The following is a 16,027-nucleotide window of genomic DNA, read 5'->3' as shown; positions in this document are numbered from 1 at the left end:
CTCAGGTTACTTTTTGTCCAGTTTCCTGATACTTTGTCACTTTTTCGCACAGGGCTGTTATATGGAGTGCCATCATGGGAGGTGAGTGTTGTAACCATCCATTACATTCCTCTATAGTAGGAGCAGCTGATTGTCTCCCAGGGAACGGCTTCCAGCCAGGGGAGATTTCCGGGAGAAGCAGAGTGCAGGAGCAGTGTGAACAGAGGAGGTGTGAGGACACAGGAGTAGTGAGAGCAGAGGAACATTGAGGGCAAAACAGCCAGGGCAGAGGAGCAGTGAGGATAGAAGAACATTGAGAGCAGAGGAACATTGAGGCCAGAACAGCCAGGGCAGAGGAGCAGTGAGGATAGAAGAACATTGAGAGCAGAGGAACATTGAGGGCAGAAGAACATTGAGGACTGAGGAGCAATAAAGGCAGAGGAGCATTGAGGGCAGAAAAACTGTAAGGACAGAGGAACATTGAGGGCAAAGGAGCACTGAGGGCAGAGGAACAGTGAGGGAGGAGGAGTGTGAACAGAGTAGTAGTGAGGGCAGAAGAACAGTGAAGAGAGAGGAGCAGTGAGGTCTGCACCTCCTGCAGCTCTAGGATCGTCTCACCAGGCACCTAGCTGCAGTCCTTTGGGTAATCGTTTCCTTGAGATACCTTGGAGGAGAATAAACCCAGACTTGTCATGACAGGTAATGTCACTTCTTACAGATGTAACACATAAGACTTGGTTGCTATATGTACTGATAACATTTTTGCATATGGGATGTGTGCTCTGCACAATATAAAAGCCCCTAACTAAACTGCATAGGGCAGATTGCTACATGTATGTACTATACATGCAACAATATTTATTGTGTATTATATGTAGGCATATATGTGACTCTACTTTACCATATACAATGTTGACAATTCATAAGTAATCTACTACCCAAGATGAGTATTACATATAAGTACATATGTTTGAGTACTGGATACCATGTAGACTTATATGTAAGCTTATATACTGTACGTATGAAATGTAAAAGTGATGTATATGTGAAATGTATATGAGTCTGTAGTCTATATGGAATGTACTATACCTGATTCATATCATATATACATATACATATGAGTCAATACAGTCTGTATGCAGTGTGCTATACCTGATTCATATCTAGTTTACAGTATAGCGTTATATAGTTATGCAGTTTAAGAAGTGTGTTTGTCTATATTTAATCACACTGTATTCTGATGGTGATCTGCACCATATAAATAACATTTTACGATAATATTTGCACCATATACACAGTAAACGTTTTATCCGCCATTTAGTAAATCAGATTTTTCAGCCTTTGATTCTGTCACCGATTCAGTGCAACGTGTAAAATCTGTAAAGTCCATCCATAATACCAGCTATCACACGACACGGTCATTAGAGCTGTGTGACATGAACACAAAACTGTCATGAAACGCGCCTGTTGCGCGCCAAGTTATGAAGAGGTAAGGCAGAACTTCATGAAGTTGCGTGTCATGAATGGTACCGTCCCTTGACTTTTACCCTGCTTTCACACCTGAGCGTTTCTCAAACGCGCGTTTTACGCGCGTTTTTGTCGCACGTTTTTATGCACGTTTTTTGTAATAGTAAACGCGCGTTTGACGCGCGTTTGTGTGATTGACTGCAGTGTCCTATGGCCACAAACGCGCGTCAAAACGCCCCAAAGAAGCTCAAGAACTTGATTATGCGTCGGGCGTTTTACAGCGCAATCGTACGCGCTGTAAAACGCCCAGGTGAGAACCATTCCCATAGGGAAGCATTGGTTTTCATGTGTTGAGCGTTTTACAGCACGTTTGAACGCGCTGTAAAACGCTCAGGTTTGAACTTAGGGTTAGTCTTTAAACCATTGTGCGGGAAACTCTGGGCTTGTTCACACGACTGTATGTATTTTGCGGCCGGCAAAAAACGGATCCGCAAAAAATATGGATGACGTCCGTGTGTATTCCGTATTTTGCAGAACGGAACAGCCGGCCCCTAATAGAACAGTACTATCCTTGTCCATATTGCAGGCAATAAAGGGACATGTTCTATTTTTTCGGGGATATGAAAATACGGACATACGGAAACGGAATGCACATGGAGTACCTTCCGTTTTTTTGAGGACCCATTGAAATGGTTCCGTATATGGTCCGCAAAAAAAACGGAACGGACACTGAACGTAAAATCGTGTGCATGAGCCCTTACAGGTGAACGCCATGTGTATTTCTACAGAATGTGTGATATTCTGGTACCTGTCCTGTTACTGTGGGGTCAAAGACATGGACTACATATCCGTGTATGTCATAAGAGTGATATTGCTTTCACTTCAAGGAAACTTTTAGAGTCTCGCTACACGGCGACAAGTGTCACAGAAAAGTCGGGCAACATTTTTTGTGATAATAATCAATGGTGTTTTAGTGCTACATGCTGCCACTGCAACGCAACAGTCGCAAAAAAACCATCCAAGTCGGATTATATTTGCAACTGTCGCATCACAGTCGCAGCATGTCGCATTGTGACACCATTGACTGTCATTACAAAAAATGTTGTGAGACTTTTCTGCGACAAGACATCACGCAACACATGTAGCCGGACCATAAAACCTGCACAATAGCTACCCTTTGAGAACACTTTTACGGATTGTATATAGATACACCCTATTTAAAGAGGAGTACATTTGTAAATACATTGGGGGGCGATTAATCAAAACTAGTGTAAAGGAAAACTAACTTAGGGCTCATTCACACGACCGTTGGGTGGTATGCGCTCCGCAGATTGCATAATCGAAAAACATGGATACCGACCATGTGCATTCCACATTTTACGGAATGTCTGGCCCCTAATAGAACAGTTCCATCCTTGTCCGTAATGTGGACAATAATAGGACATGCATTTTTTTGCAGAATGACCTTGCAGACATATGGACACGGAATGCACACGGGGCCACAAAAAACCCCACAAAACAACAGAACGGACACCGAAAAAAAATACGTTCGTGTGCTTCAGTGCCTTAGGCTAAATTCACACCGCCGTCACAGCCTTTCAGCAGGCTGTTCCAGAGTATTATGCTGGGAATCGTCTGGACACAAACTGTTGTGCGCTGTGGCATTTATCTTGGCATATTTTCTGGATTTTAGTCGGATCTCCGCCAGGCTGTTCCAGTTGGAGATCTGTAAACGCTAGTGCGAAACTAGCCTTAGGGCTCTTTCACACTTGCGTTGTCCGGATCCGCCGTGTACTCTATTTGCCGGAATTACACGCCGGATCCGGAAAAACGCAAGTGAACTGAAAGCATTTGAAGACGGATCAGTCTTCAAAATGCGTTCAGTGTTACTATGGCAGCCAGGACGCTATTAAAGTCCTGGTTGCCATAGTAGGAGCGGGGAGCGGGGAAGCAGTATACTTACCGTCCCTGCGGCTCCCGGGGCGCTCCAGAATGACGTCAGAGCGCCCCATGCGCATGCATGACGTGATCCATGCGATCACGTCATCCATGCGCGTGGGGCGCCCTGACGTCACTCTGAAGCGCCCCAGGAGCCGCACGGACGGTAAGTATACTGCTCCCCCGCTCCCCACTACACTTTACCATGGCAAACAGGACTTTAGCGTCCTGGCAGCCATGGTAACCATTCAGAAAAAGCTAAACGTCGGATCCGGTAATGCGCCGAAATGACGTTTAGCTTAAGGCCTTTCAATGGGCATTAATTCCGGATCCGGCCTTGCGGCAAGTGTTCAGGATTTTTGGCCGGAGCAAAAAGCGCAGCATGCTGCGGTATTTTCTCCGGCCAAAAAACGTTCCGGTCCTGAACTGAAGACATCCTGATGCATCCTGAACGGATTTCTCTCCATTCAGAATGCATTAGGATAAAACTGATCAGGATTTTTCCGGCATAGAGCCCCGACGACGGAACTCTATGCCGGAAAAGAACAACGCAAGTGTGAAAGAGCCCTAAGTTGTCCATTGCAACCAATCAGATTCCACGTTTCATTTTTGAATGTTCCTTTGAACAATGAGAGGTGGAATCTGATTGGTGCTACGGGCAACTAAGACAGTTTTCCTTTGCATTAGTTTTGATAAATCCCCCCTTTGTATTAAGTATCTTGTACCAATACAGCGTTAGAACCCAGAATTTTGCTGGTTGTCCTTGGAAATAGTGAACTAGCTTGATGCCAGACAGGTCCCTAGGTGTGTCCGTACACGCAATTTACAGCAAATAATTGAGCTTTGTGATGGGATTTTTGTCTGCACAACAGGTACAAGTGAAGCACATGGTTTTTATATGCGTCTCCTGTACTTGCCACATGACTGAAAACCACATCGCAAAATTGTATCGTAACCATGTGTGGTTTTGCCTGCATGATTCCCGGCACTCCACGTACAGCCACCCTAAACATTTAGGTGAGCTCGTAAACTGCAGGGGGCAATATGTTCTTCCTGTACGAGATTACTGTATAGTGCCAGGTGTGAAGAGAACTCTCTCAGAAATGCAGATCACCGGAACAAGCTCTGCCTGCACATTTTAGCAAGAAATACTGAAAGATTTCAGCTATGAAACTCAGGATTAGGGCTCATTCACACGAACGTGTGTTGCCCGTTGCCGTATTGCAGACTGCATTTGCGGATCCACAATACACGGGCACCGTTCCGTGTGCATTCCGAATCACGGATGCGGACCCATTCACTTTAATGGGTCAGCAAATCCGGAGAAGCGGAACGGAAGCACTACGGAGTGCTTCCTGGGGTTCTGTTCCGTGTCTCCGAACCACAAAATGATAGAACTTGCCCTATCTTTTTGTGGAACGGACGGATCGCGGACCCATTCAAGTGAATGAATCCACGATCCGCATTGTGGCTGCGCCACGGTCGGTGCACGTGCATTGTGGACCGCAATTTGCCCTTATCAATTAAACAAGCCCTTAAAGTGCATTTACATGGAATTTTTTTGACAACGCAGTTAACTCCGAATTTTTTTGTACAGGTGAAAGGCACTGAAATCACCACACTGTGTTTTTTTTATTTTTTTATGCTCTTAGATGCGCGGTCAGAAAGGTCCTATGTAAATGCGCCCTCAGTACAAGTTCGATAACGTACTGGTGTTCAAAGGTGGATGCATAAATAATGGATAATGCCACTTAAAACATAAATACCAGGGTGGAGCGCCATATGTTGTTATCTAGGTCTGTTTCTCAGTGTTCATTCACACGCTTGCAGAAATCCACAGGATTGCTGCCACATTCTAATGAATGGAACAGATTTTCAGTCATGGAAATTTCTGTCACAAAATCTGCAGCATGTGAAGGCACCCTTAGGGCTCATGCACTAGACCGTATGCCCTCCGAGACATACGGTCCGTGAGCGGGCTATATGTCCCGGAGTGGCACACATGGTGCGCATGGGAGCGCACAACATCATAGGTTACAATGATACTGCGCGCATCGGGCTGCCCGCGGGACTACTGTCCTGCACTCATAAGATCATACGAGTGGAGGACAATAGCCCCACGGGTGGCCCGATGCGCACAGTATCATAGTAACCTATGATGCTGTGCGCTCCCGTGCGCACCATGTTTGCCACTCGTAGCCCGCTCATGAACCGTATGTCTTCGAGGGCATACGGTGGTGTGCATGAGCCCTTAAGCTGGCTACAATACTGTTTGATATATATATGTAAGAGAATTGACCCTAAGTTCACACCTGAGCGTTTTACAGCGCGTTCAAACGCGCTGTAAAACGCTCAACACGTGAAAACCAATGCTTCCCTATGGCTCTGGTTCACACTTGAGCGTTTTACAGCGCGTTTGAACGCGCTGTAAAATGCCCGACGCATAAACAAGTTCTTGAGCTTTTTTTGGGGCGTTTGTCGCTCGTTTTGCCCATAGACTCATTGGACAACACTGCAGTCAATCACACAAACGCGCGTCAAACGCGCGTTTACTATTGCAAAAAACGCGCATAAAAACGCGCGACAAATACGCGCGTAAAACGCGCGTCTCAGAAACGCTCAGGTGTGAACCCAGGGTAAGGGTTGGTGATTTATAAAGATGCACAGTCCCATCTAGACAACTGTTCACCAAATCAAAACCATGGCGGGTCCAACCCCTGAAACCCCATACCATTTATTGTATTTTTCTCCCGATATCTTAAAGGGGTTCTCCGGGAATTAAGAAAATGAAAATACTTAAATATTACTTTATTATAAATATATTTTCAAATACCTTTCATTATTTATAATGGCTCGTTTTGTCTGGGGAGCAATCATCAGGGGAAACAAAATGGCCTCCGTCCTATTAGTTCACACAAAACCTGTCCTGATCACACATGAGGACAAGTTACTTTACAAAACTAAGGTAAAGAACTGCCTCACCCTCCTCTCTGCTCTGCTTGTCAGGGATTATAATCCTGAATATACATCATAAGAACTTTAGCTGAATCTCTGGGGAATTTAGTTTGTGAGGAGACATGAAGTACAGAGAGGACAGACTGTGGTAATGTGTTGCTGTGGTAATGGAGTCTGTAAACAAGTGCTGCTGCTCATTAGCCACACCTCACCCCCTCCTCTCATGTCTCCTCATCATCTCCATTCCCACAGAGATTCACCTGTATTCAGAACCATGATTCCTGACAAGCAGAGCAGAGAGGAGGATGAGGCAGCGCTATGGCTCATTGTGGTGAAGTGACTTGTCCTCCTGTATGATTAGGACAGGTTTTGTGTGTATTGATGGACGGCGGCCATTTTATTTCTCCTAATGATTGCTCCCTAGACAAAACATACCATTCTATCCCAAGTAATGAAAGGTATTCGTAAATATATTTAAAAAATATTTAAGTATTTTCATTTTTTTTTAAATCCTGGAGAACCCCTTTAACCCGTAAAGGACCCGTGCCATACATGTACGGCGCAGTGATCGGGTTGGTGCAGGAGCTGCGCCCGCCCAATCCGTGGCAGGGGTCCGGCAGTCACTGATAGCTGGACCCCTGCTGCATGCGCCAGCGCAATAACCCTTGATGTGCCGCGGTCCGCGCGGGGATCGGAGCTGCCATCGGGTCCCCGCGATGCTGTGACAGGGACCCGATGGCATGAAAGGCAGCCCGATACCTTCCGGAAAAGCCTGGCAAGCAGGCTGTAGGTGTATTACACTGGTAATGTGACAAAAAATAAAGTGAAAAAAAAAGTTTCCATTTTTTAAGTCCTTTTCCCAAAATAAAGTTTAAATAAAATTGTCAAAAAGTACTCATATGATTAAAGGCATTCCGTCATAGAATTGCGTTATGGTCCGTGGTAACTGAATCCATAACGCAATTCTGCTTTTACCAGTAAACAAATCACAAACAAATTTCAAAATATGAAATTCGCTCATCTCTAGTCATCAGTTTTTAAATCTCGGAAAACCCCTTTAATGGCCGCATGGCACCTTCACTACTGCGCGACCATTAGCAATATAGACCCACTGGACAGCGCAGACTCATTAGTTTAATTAGAGGCAGCTACGGCCTGTACAACTTCAGCAGTACTCAACCGCAGCACAGCCGCGTGGCAACCGTAACATGACCGTGTGTGTTGGTCATACCTTTACCCTGGGTTCACACCTGAGCGTTTTACAGCGCGTTCAAACGCGCTGTAAAACGCTTAACACATGAAAACCAATGCTTCCCTATGGGAAGGGTTCACACCTGGGCGTTTTACAGCGCGTACGAACGCGCTGTAAAACGCCCGACGCTCAAACAAGTACTTGAGCTTCTTTGGGGCGTTTTGACGCGCGTTTGTGGCCATAGGACACTGCAGTCAATGACACAAACGCGCGTCAAACGCGCGTTTACTATTACAAAAAACGCGCATAAAAACGCGCGACAAAAACGCGCGTAAAACGCGCGTTTGAGGAACGCTTAGGTGTGAACCCAGGGTTAGTGTTCACTGTTAGGCCTCATGCACACGGACGTTGATTGGGTCCGCATCCGAGCCGCCGTTTTTGCTGCTCGGATGCGGACCCATTTACATCAATGGGGCCGCAAAAGATGCGGACAGCACTCCTTGTGCTGTCCGCATCCGTTGCTCCGTTCCGTGGCCCTGCAAAAAAAATAGAACATGTCCTATTCTTGTCCATTTTGCGGGCATGTCTACCATGGGCCGCCCGTTCCGTAAATTGCGGAAGGCTTCCGTTTTTTTGCGGATCTGCGGTTTGCGGACCGCAAAAAACGGCACGGTCGTGTTCATGTAGCCTCAGCTTATGTAACACTAGTGCGGGCATTCACACCACTTGTATGTTTTGCTAATTAGCCATCGTCATAGATACTTTAATAAAACAGTCTATTAGATTAGATCCACTATTACCCGGCACTCAGTCAGACTGGCTATCGGCCCCTGCAGAGGTTGTTTCATCATTTTTTTTCCCTTTGAACCTTTGTCCTTAGGAATTATAAATGAGAGGAGTCTTCATGAACTGTGGACTAGGAATAGACTCTTTTATGGGGCGTTGGCCCTAATTAACCTTTATTAACCATGCAAACTATTTATCACTTTTTGGTTATGTCCACACGTGACTGAAGGGCTTGACGTTCACACAAAGGATTTTCCAAATTGATTTTTGGAGCATTTTCAATATCAAAATCTGCAAGCGACCCGGTCTCACTGTAATTCCCATTGCTTTCAATGCAAAAGTCACACTGTAGTCATCACGGTAAAAAAAAAAAAGCGTCATGTTCATTGTTGGTGTGGATTCCACGTGGAAATTCCCATTGAAATCAGTAAGATGCATGGCATTGCTGCAGGGATTTTTTTGGGCCTCATAGAAATTAATGGGTCTGCATCCGATCCGCACTTTTTGGCCCAAAATACGGTTGTGTGAATGAAACCTTAGCGCTCTGTTCATTCCCCAGTGAATATGAATCTTCTTTCTTGAGCCGGAGGATCAATTTAACTGCCCTTTCCTTTTGTTCTCAGGAGATAAGCTGCCGCCCTAGGAGTCTGGCAGCAGCATTTCCCCCGTTCACTACAAATGCATACTTGGCTGAGTGTACAGGTGACAAAATGATTTCATGGCTTGGGGGTAGATTTATTCACTAAAAAGTTGCCTTATAATGTTCTCATTCCAGAGTGAAGTGCACTTTGCAATATTCCACTCGCAACGCACAAAGATTTCTTAGGATTTGATTAGAATTTTAAAGTGGCATTTATCATGTAGAAAAAGTTAACAGAAGTCACTTACTAATGTATTGTGATTATCCATATTATAAAATAACCAGCAGGCACTCACCATCTGAATTTCACATATATAACACATTTAATATAATAATTGATTAGATAAAATATTATGGATATTAGTACAATATATTTTGACCTTTTAAATACAATGTACGAAAAAGAATTGACAACCATATAACCAACTACAAATGAATAAAAATATCGGATGTGATAGAATCAATTGAAAAAAATCGAATAAAAAATCGAATATAAATCGGAGAAGTATCGCCTAGGATTATTTTGATGGAATTTTTTGAATAATATTCGAATGCAATTTCGAATGTCCACTAGGTGTACTTGGCTATATTTCCTTGTTGATCATCCAAAACAATCCAATACAAAGTTCTTTGCAGAATGTGCACAATTATATTGTATATTCGACCAGATTTCGGTCTTTTATCGCAGATATCCTTGATTTATACACTGAAGTGTCTGTTATTTTCAATAGGACACTAAGGCTGTGCAGTTATATCAATGGGTGACTTTTGAATTAATAATACGATATATCTTGCATAAGATTAAATAGTCAATTGTTCGTATAAAATTCGGTAGCGCTTACTGTAGAGGCGTCCCTCTCACATCACCCGGACCCAGAACTTTTGTCTTTTCTTTTCATATAGTGTGGTTATGGCACTCAGCTGTCGGCATCCCACGTGGTGATAAATAGATAGGTTTTAAGAGAAAGACGAAATTGTTAGTTATCTTGAATAATTCAGACTTTTTCGGGTCTGTACTTCTTAATCCTGCAGGATGATTTAATTAGTAGTTTGGTTCCTTTAGTTTGCCAGACGCGTTTCGAGGTGACCTCTCCTCTTCCTCAGTGGCTTAAATTACATATTTAGGAGGAAGAGGTGAGGTCACCTCAAAACGCGTCTGGCGAAACTAAAGGAACCAAACTACTAATTAAATCTAATACATATGCATACTGTTGCATCTTTTTTTTGCGGTATACATATACCTTAAGTGTATGCTCAAGATATGAGTCCTAAGCAGTAAATCTGGCTACTTATATAGTGTTAGGTACCTGCTGCTATATCACTGACTGTATACCTGGGCACATTTGTCATTCGTGCCCCTAAGAAAGCTGTGTGAAAACCATGTAACTGATGTCACGTAATTGGGTGCCGTCCAGTTATATTGCTAAAAGGTCTGAATGGCATTCTAACAACTTGAAAAAAGACCGGCGGGTGTGTGGAGTAGAAAACAATCATAAAACCAGCCATATACAATGCATAGGCTGATTGTAATTAGTGTAAGTATAGAGCTGTAGCCTGCTTTCACTGCACTCATTGATAGTCATCTGGCCCCAGGAGAGGCATAGAGTGGGCTCGGCATGCATGTTAGTACCTGCATTCCCTGGATTTAATGGAGGTCATTATGGCACAAACAATGGTAAAAGACAGAGAGGGCCCAGCATGCGTGTGGAACCTGCACTCCCTAAATTTTATGGCGGCCAGTATGGCACATAACAGGTAGTATTTAATGTTCTAAGGCTACTTTCGCAGACCCCCCCTCCCTCCCCAGTTTTAAATTCATTGGTGGCCAGTGCGTCCCCCCTCCCTCCCCAGTATTATATTCATTGGTGGCCAGTGCGGCCCCCCTCCCTCCCTCCCCAGTATTATATTCATTGGTGGCCAGTGCGGCCCCCCTCCCTCCCTGCCCTGTATTATATTCATTGGTGGCCAGTGTGGCCCCCCCTCCCTCCCTCCCCAGTATTATATTCATTGGTGGCCAGTGCGGCCTCCCCTCTCCCCCCCCCCTAATTAAAATCACCCCCCCCATCATTGGTGGCAGCGGAGAGTTCCGATCGGAGTCCCAGTTTAATCGCTGGGGCTCCGATCGATTACCATGGCAGCCAAGATGCTACTGCAGTCCTGCCTGCCATGGTTACTTAGCAATTTTAGAAGCATTATACTTACCTGTGATGTCTGTGACCGTCCTGGCGCTCCTCCTACTGGTAAGTGAAAGGTCTGTGCTATAAGCAATGCGCCGCACAGACCTTTCACTTACCAGTAGGAGGAGCGCCCGGCCGGTCACAGACATCTCAGGTAAGTATAATGCTTCTAAAATTGCTAAGTAACCATGGCAGCCAGGACTGCAGTAGCGTCTTGGCTGCCATGTTAACCGATCGGAGCCCCAGCGATTAAACTGGGACTCCGATCGGAACTCTCCGCTGCCACCAATGATGGGGGGGGGTGATTTTAATTAGGGGGGGAGGAGAGGGGAGGCCGCACTGGTCACTAATGAATTTAAAACTGGTGAGGGAGGGGGGTCTGGCCTCTGCTGCCTGGCAGCACCTGATCTCTTACAGGGGACTATGATACGCACAATTAACCCCTCAGGTGCGGGGGGTTAATTGTGCAGATCACAGCCCCCTGTAAGAGATCAGGTGCTGCCAGGCAGCAGAGGGCAGTTATGTAAACAGTTCTTTTAGTATATTCTAACTTGAAGCGTCCCCATCACCATGGGAACGCCTCTGTGTTAGAATATACTGTCTAATTAGGACTGAATTACACCTATTAATCCTGCACCTACCAAATTAACTAAGACTTAACTTTTATTAAATACTAATAATACTTTAGTGAATATCTAAATCATTAAAACTTCCAGCATTCGCTGGCCTTTCAGTACCGGTTGAAGTACCCTGTCAGGATGTCACCTGACCGGGTTGTCTGCTAGTACTGCTACTATGTAGATGCACACTAGTGCCTAACTGGCTGCGCGCTGCCAGTGTAATATGTGGGCACTGTGTGTTTTCTTAACACTGTAATAACAGGCTGCAGCGATATGCTGTATTAAAATTAGAGCTTCACGCTGCCCCCCGACATGTTTCGCCGTGTGTCGGCGTCTTCAGGGGTTAGGGCAGAGTGTGAGCGTGTCCGCTCACGGCTGGCCTATAAGACCTTCGTTTGTGACGTACTTTCTGTGGGTTTCACTGCGGGGCGTGATTAGGATCCAAGACTGAGGTGGCTGTAGCGCTCCCTATCACCACCTTAGTGGCAAATGGGCACGTGTGTGCAAAACGCATTACAATGTTTTGCACTTGCGCGGAAAAATCACGCATTTTCCCGCAACGCACCCGCATCTTATCCGGGCAAAAAACATGACGCCTGTGTGAAAGAGGCCTTACACTTGTGATAAAGTTTCTTGAATATCTTGCAATTTTTTGCAGAAACAGACTAAGGGCTTGTTCACACGACCGTATGGCTTTTTCAGTGTTTTGTGGGCCGTTTTTAACGGATCCATTTTTCCATTTTTTGTTTCAGTAGTGTTTCCGGTTCCGTTCCGTTTTTCCGTATGGCATATACAGTATACAGTAATTGCATAGAAAAAATTGGGCTGGGCATAACATTTTCTATGGATGGTTCCGCCAAAAATGGAACGGATACGGAAGACATACAGAGTACATTCCGTATGTGTTCCGTTTTTTTTGCGGACCTATTGACTTGAATGGAGCCATGGAACTTGATTTGCGGGCAATAATAGGACATGTTCTATCTTTGAACGGAATGGAAAACCGGAAATACGGAAACAGAATGCATACGGAGTACATTCCTTTTTTTTTTTTTCCGGAGCCATTAAAATGAATGGTTCCGTATATGGACCGAAAAAATCGTCATGTATACGGAACGCAAAAAACGTTAGTGTGAACGAGCCCTAATCCAGTGTAGTCTCTGCGTTTGCTCCTTGAGGCTATTGCCTATATCTCTACACCTATACGACTATGCGCTGGACTATCACAGGCTATTAGTTTCCGCAAATACCTGCTTTACCGGTAGGACTTGCTGTAGGCAATGCGATCTCTATGGTTACACAAAGACACGAAGATACTGGAGAAGGTGAAAGCATGAAATGTCCACCAGTGAGACACTGGGGCACATTGTTTAGAGTAAATAACTGCATAGCCATGTCAGAATGGTTTTTAGCTGTTTCTTTTGTTAATACGTTTTTACATACCGGTACATTTTTGAAAATACAGCAACATGACCACGTCTCATGTTTTTACCCTGTTGGGCAGTTTTAATTGTGCACCTCAAGCATGAAGAATTCCCTCCAAATTCTTATCCCTTCATTTGCTAATATTTCACTTTTTATAAATTTTTCAATTTTTATAAATTTGGTAGTGCTCCTTTTTTTTCTGCTACTGTTTCACCTCTACAGCTACAACATTTCTGGCTAAACTACACACTCATGGTTATCGGGAAGATATTAGTATAAAAAAAAAAGTACAAAAATTATCCGCCCTTTTAGGTATAATGCCTACATTTTCTGCACGGTTTTCCAGCCTCTAGTATCCTGTTAATACATGACCATCCACAAACACAAACAACTTGTTTCATGGCATTGGATCCAGTGCATGTATAATTTATATCCTTTTCTTCTGCTTTAGTGGCAAACAATTGCGGAAATGGATACTTCTCATTAAATTATAACAACATGCAAAAACAAAACATAAATGAGATCATATTTCCTCCTTAGCGAAAAAGAGCTACAACCATGATTTTACATAGGCGAAATGAAGGATTCACTGTCCAGAGTCTATTAGATTTCCTACAAAGTAGAAGCTGGCCCAATAGAAATATATTCCACAGACTGGCTAAATCATTACTAGAAGGTCTGCGTCCATTCTCGGTTTTTTTGTGGATCGCACATGGACCCATTCGTTTATATGGGGCAGCAAAAATTGCGAACAGGACATGAATGTCATCTGTGTGCTGTCTGCATCCGTCCGGCTGAGCCGCAAATTATAGAACATGTCCTATTCTTGTCCGTTTGGCGGACATGGATACGCATTTTTTTCAATGGGAATGGGCAAAAGGGTGCCGGGTGCACACTGACCGCATTCATATTTTACAGAACCGCGATTTTCGGAACGCAAAATGGATACAGTCCTATGCATACATCAGTACTTTGTAGCAGGGGTGGACTGGGAACTAAAAGTGGCCCTGGAAAAAAAGGAAAAAGTGCCCCCATGAGGCAGGTGGTCAAAATTGACAGAAGACGGGGCAACATAATTAGGCGTGGCCAACATATGTGGGCGGGGCCAGCAATATCCTAGTGCAGAGAAATATACCACCCCAGCTGAACCAAATATCACAGTGCAGCACAAAATATTGCCACCTGTGCCCCAGTATTCAACTGTACTTCTGTCCTGAGGATGTCGATACAGTTGAATTCAGGAGGGAACTGCGGCTGCTGGTGAGGTGAGCGAGAGAGAATCAGTTCATTATGAACCTAACAAGGCCATGAGGTCTTTTAAGGGAATACATTATTCTTCATAATAGGTTAAAAAAAATGTCCGTGGTGCTAGTATGCCAGGGGGCGTGTATGGATGAATGGTAATAGGTCACCCCTGGTTATTCTCATTCATCAGTCCCATACTGCAGGAAGCATGGTTATCACGAGGTTCTTCCTTTATCAGTGGTGAACACCCCTCGTGTAATGTATAACATACCTGTTATCTCCATGGGTATTTCTACATATTCCTAGGGATCCTCGTTCATGTCATTTGCTACATAACAGCATTTCATTTGTAGATATGACTTGAGTACATTGTTACCAGATAAAGGTTATGTTTGTCTAGCAAACAATGGCTGGAGCAGCTTTACAAGCACGAGAACGCCTGCATCCCTCCCAGTTCAGTCATATTAGCATTCTTGTGACGAACGTAAAGTTACGGAAATAAGCATTATGTTTAGAAATAGGCGACATTTAGGTTGTCCGATGGGTTGTACTTGTTTAGAAGGTGTTTTTTTTCACTAAACAGTGCCACTTTTGCCCAGCGGCTGTACCTGGCATTGCATCTCAACCCTTTCCTATACTGTAGTTTCTGTGGGTGTACTGACTATAGTAAAGCACATGCATGCCAGCTTCTGACCTCCCAAGTGTCCCTCTTTTGGGAGGGACAGTCCCTATTTTTGATCCAAGTCCCTCTTTTCTCCTTAAAGGGGTATTCATATCACAGACAATGGGGGCATATCACTAGGATATGGCCCCATTGTCTCATAGGTGCGCGTCCCACCTCTGGGACCCGCACCTTCGCCGAGAACAGAGCATGGAGAATGGTGGCTGGAGGACCCCAGGTTTCCCAGGTTACAGCCACCGCCAAGCTCTTTCCCCATACAAGTGAATGGGAATGCACCGCACTTGCGCGGCCACCGCCGCTCCCATTAATTTCTATGGGGCAGACGGAAATAGCCGAGCCAGCGCTCGGCTATTTTCGGTGGCCCTATAGAAATGAATGGAGGGCAGCAATTTGGATGTTAAAAATTTCTCTATCCAGATAATTTTTGCACTATTGTGCACTAAAAAATCCATTTGAGGTGGATTTTTCTGCGACTGTTGCGTCGCAGTCGTAGCATGTTGCATGTTGCAGTGCGACACCATAGACTGCCATTATAAAAATTGTCACGCGACATTGGTGCAACAAAATGTTGCGCTACAAATGTTGCAGTGTAGTTGTGCCCTATCTTGTCGCGCAACAAATGACGTCGTGTAGACGTAGCCTTAGTGTCCCTCTTTGACCATCCAAAAAGTTGGGAGGTATGTTTTCCATGACCATGGTGAATGAAGGTATGTATGTCTATGCATCCACAGTCCTCGTGTGGTAAAGACTTGCATCTCCTGCTGCTCTTTCTTCACCGGAGGACTGTTTCTGTATGGCAGGAGATTAGAAAACGTCCATTGCAGCTTTCCAGAACAAAAAGTACATATCAATATTTCACAGCTTACCACAATGTAAATTACAGAACTATTCACCAAGCATTGCAATGTTGTGCTTATTGCA

General features: G+C 44.5%; 1 protein-coding gene across 1 annotated transcript in view; it reads left to right on the top strand.

The window, feature by feature from the left end:
• The first annotated feature begins 244 nt into the window (after positions 1 to 244).
• Positions 245 to 16,027, top strand: part of TMC5 (transmembrane channel like 5) — a 106,261-nt gene continuing 90,478 nt past the window's right edge. Inside the window, exon 1 of the mRNA XM_044304094.1 lies at positions 245 to 678. The gene's annotated coding sequence lies outside the window, so the exon portion shown is untranslated. The remainder of the gene's footprint in view (positions 679 to 16,027) is intronic.

Source organism: Bufo gargarizans, chromosome 8 (assembly GCF_014858855.1).
Source record: "Bufo gargarizans isolate SCDJY-AF-19 chromosome 8, ASM1485885v1, whole genome shotgun sequence".
Taxonomy (NCBI): Eukaryota; Metazoa; Chordata; class Amphibia; order Anura; family Bufonidae; genus Bufo; species Bufo gargarizans.
Note: the sequence above shows the minus strand (reverse complement) of the source record. Positions and strands in the feature narration are given on the sequence as shown.